Source organism: Harpegnathos saltator, unplaced genomic scaffold, assembly GCF_003227715.2.
Source record: "Harpegnathos saltator strain DR-91 unplaced genomic scaffold, Hsal_v8.6 scaffold23, whole genome shotgun sequence".
In the NCBI taxonomy this organism is placed as follows: Eukaryota; Metazoa; Arthropoda; class Insecta; order Hymenoptera; family Formicidae; genus Harpegnathos; species Harpegnathos saltator.
This window is the reverse complement of record NW_020230017.1, coordinates 61,001-64,981: the sequence shown is the minus strand read 5'-3', so window position 1 is coordinate 64,981 and position 3,981 is coordinate 61,001. Positions and strand designations below refer to the sequence as shown.

Below are 3,981 nucleotides of genomic sequence, written 5' to 3'. Positions count from 1 at the left end.
GGAAATACAGGAGTAGTTCCCCTGACTCCCCACATTTCCGGTCCGACAGGTAGGCATTCCGCAGGGGTTTTAGTCAGTAAGAGTCCGACATAACCCCCGACTCCCCCAAAGGGTCGGGGGTATCCATGATGGATTTCCCCTGCGTCACCAAAAAAAAAAGTTGAATCAATAATATCTTGGTATTTCTTCATACGCCCATAAGACAGCATTTTCAGCCCTTTTTTAACATTTGTTCTTGTAGAACATTTATAGAATGTCCCATTAGTTTCTGGTAATGCCAGAACATATATCTTTTTCGTAAAAGTATTTGCCATGAGGTTTTTATATCTTGAATTGTTGACGGTTTATGAACATTATTGAGGAATAATCTTTGTGCAGGATATGTTATTTCCATATATGAATAAATTTTATTTTGTTCAGTATCAATTGTTGGAGAACCCTGTAGAACCATTCGGCGTACAAATTTAATCTTGTCTTCAATTGTATCTTCGGATTCTGAATCAACATATTGTTCCGGTTGCCAATTGCTACATCCAACTTTGGCAGATAAAATTTTTCTTTGTTTCCTTAATGGTATATTTAAAGTTCGACTTAAAGATCTCTTCATGTGTGGTCTATTAAGATAACTATTTCTATCACGAAGTTTTAAATATAACGTGTGAATCCCATCTCCAAAACTTTCACCATCTTCGTCCATATCTTTAAATATTTGCGGATATTTATCGACAATCTTCTTAGCTATTATCTTGAAACGGAATAAATTCGCTAAAATTTCTCATTTCAGAAATTGTACGATTTACAACAGCATGTATTATATATTTGGTACAATTTCCTGTTCTTTAAGTACTAATTCTTTAAGTACTGTAGGTTTTATGGCTTCCCAAGGTACATGAAAATTTGTCCACGTTTCTTCATTATGTACTTGCATTTTAGTACGTGATAGATTTGTTGGCGATGAAATATTTTGCGAATTTGATGTTAATGATGAATCAGAAGTAGATTCGTTTAAAGTTGAAATTAAGGACGAACTGTTGCAGGATACTATACTATATAACTCCGTTTCATTTGGAAACAATCAAGTTTCTTCTTGTTGTAGTAATATAAATGTTAAATGTCGCCAGAACAAAATTTTAAAACATCATCATTGTTGACAACTGTACCATCCTTTTCCATAACAAGAATAGAACCGGTAATAACAAGTTTAATATTACTTTTTGTAATAAGCTGAGATAACATGTTATCAGATTCATTTATTACAAGTGACGCTTTTTGTTTTCTGTTGGCAGACCAGACTTTAAATAAATATGACATCTATAAAATAGAAAAGATGTATATATATATAATATAAATATATAATATATAAACAATGATATAAATAAAATAATGCTCAAATATTACTTACATAATTTTAAAATTCAACTTTATGAATCAAAAGGTACATACTTGAGGACATAAATAGAAATAGAAGCTAAGCAGGTTTCCAGAACAGGATGTGATACTAGTAAAGAGGAATATGGAAATAAAGAGATTCGATCGATATTATATTTTTGATCTTTTAACTCAAATCGTTCATATACACTAAAATCATAATTATATATTATTTCTATCGTAGTATCCACAAAATATATATTTGTGTAACAATCGTTTACTAAAATGAATTTGATTTTGCACAAGACAAAATAACCATAACAATTTTTTCCTATGCATGTTTTTATGCAAAATTTGATGCTTATTATATGAAGGTATAGAAGGAAACATATGTTGGCATATTTGGCATTTTGACATTATTGTAGGTTTATTAATAATTAATTAAATCGATAAAAGGAAAAAAAGGAATTGAAAGTAAGAAGGAAGTGAAAAAAGTTTGTAACTGATCTAACGCACAAAAACTGTAACAATAATACACATAATTTCTTATTGTATATAATTCTTACTTACTATACATAATTCTTACTTAAGCATGTGATACTTACTTTTTCTTAGGTATTTCTTTTTGGTTATAAAGTATCTATTATCAGTAATCAGATTATATCAATTCCAGATTATATTAATTGTTGTTTGAATAACATTTGAATAATGAATAAAATTTCTTTGTGGTATCTCTGATATATGATTTTCCCTGAAAAATATGTTAGATTAGATATGTATTCCTTTCTTATATTTCTTAGAGTAAAATTTTACACGAAAAGTAGAGTAATAGTTACAAAAATTCGAATGATTCTTTACTCTGATTTATCTAGTGAATATTTTCACTCAAAATTAAAGAATAAATCTAATATGTATCATTCTCATAGGAATAAATTAATTATAATTAATACACTCTCTATAATCGACATAACCTTAAATGAGACATTCACTCTTACAATTCCATATGGTAATATTTTCATTTCGAAATCATCACTTATTTAGAGTGACACCTCACTCGAAAATGAAGTCACGTAACTTACTGGAAGCTGATTGTGATACACTTAGACTTCCTCTTGGACTTATATCCGAACCTAACCGGCTTTCAGCAAGCGATCGCTTCATTTTCGACTTGAACTTCACTTCAGAAAACTTTGAAAGTTGATGTAATTCTTTGTAGCTATTAATATTTATTACATTAATTACCATTCACGACACAAAGAACTATCGCTTCTCTGGACACGTCTACACACGTTTGGACTAGCACTGAACGGCGTAGCATACACGTTATGGCTCTCGCGCGCAAAGGCATACAAAACGCTGTCTGTTCGTGCGATTACCATCACATGGCAACGCCATCTTGTATCTTCTCATTCTATTACTATCTGTTACATACAGATTTATAAATTATCCTTAGATTTGTAAAATTACTTTAGTTTTCGTTTATTTACACTTCTTTATGTAAAAATTCCAATATGATGTGTATATATTACCGTTATAATATGTAGTATTACAAAAATTTGTAAATTTACCTAAAATCAGTGAAATACAAAATTGTTTGTGAATTTTTTCATTAAATATAAAGATACATATACACAATAAGAAGTAAAAATATAATTTTTTTGTAAAAATACATAATTTTACAAATTTCCACTATTAATTGCGTAATTTTTACATTTATTATTCATATAATTTTACATATATTTTTTACAGTGCACGTAGAGTCTGCGCGTAGAGTTTGCTCAGTTTCTGCCGCCAATCTGCCGTCAAATTACTGCAAGTCTTGCGCGGTTTTTGCTACAAATCTGCTGTCAAATATCTGACAACAGGATCTGGCGCATATTTGATCACAGATTGGCGGCATAATTTGATATAACAGATTCTGCGTTAAATTTGTTGCCTATTTGCCATCAAACTGTGATAGCAGGCTTTGTTCGAAATCTGCTCGCGCTGGTTTGGCTATCTGGGTACTTCCAGATCCAGATGAATATATTCACCTGGATCTACATTTGATAGTATAACACTATTACGTGGTTTATTCAGAAGCGTTCTAACATCTTTAGGCAAATTAAAAAAGCAATAATGTGTTCGAAGTAGACTTAAGACACTATTGCCTTGTGTATGCTTAAAATTATTATCAACTAAGCAAGGTGCTAAACATTCGCGAAAGGATGCTTGAACGGAGTTGCTCAAAGAAAATGAAAACGTGTCACCGACTTCAAAGACATCTGAAGACACAGAAGAAGAATCGTTATTAATATTTGGGTCATATGTAAAATCGCAATTGTTACTGGAAATATGTATATTATTATCGGAATTGCATCCTACATTTGCTGAGTCGAAATTATTGTTAGAAATATTAATATCACTACGAGAACTGCATCCAGGAGTCAAAGTTGTAGAGTCAAAAGTAACATGCATATTATTACGATTATTATTTAATTGTCTATCAGTAATATTAAATGTGGAAGAATTAGACGACCTTAAATTATTTCTCATCTGTAACATAACCCTATTACGCTGTCGCGTGGATAACTCACGCTGCGATTTATGCGAAACAGATAATTTAAAATTAAT

The 3,981-nt window shown here is 30.7% G+C and overlaps 1 pseudogene; it reads right to left on the bottom strand.

The window, feature by feature from the left end:
• Window positions 1-617: 617 nt before the first annotated feature.
• Window positions 618-1,314, bottom strand: LOC109503649 (uncharacterized; annotated as a pseudogene).
• Window positions 1,315-3,981: the final 2,667 nt, after the last annotated feature.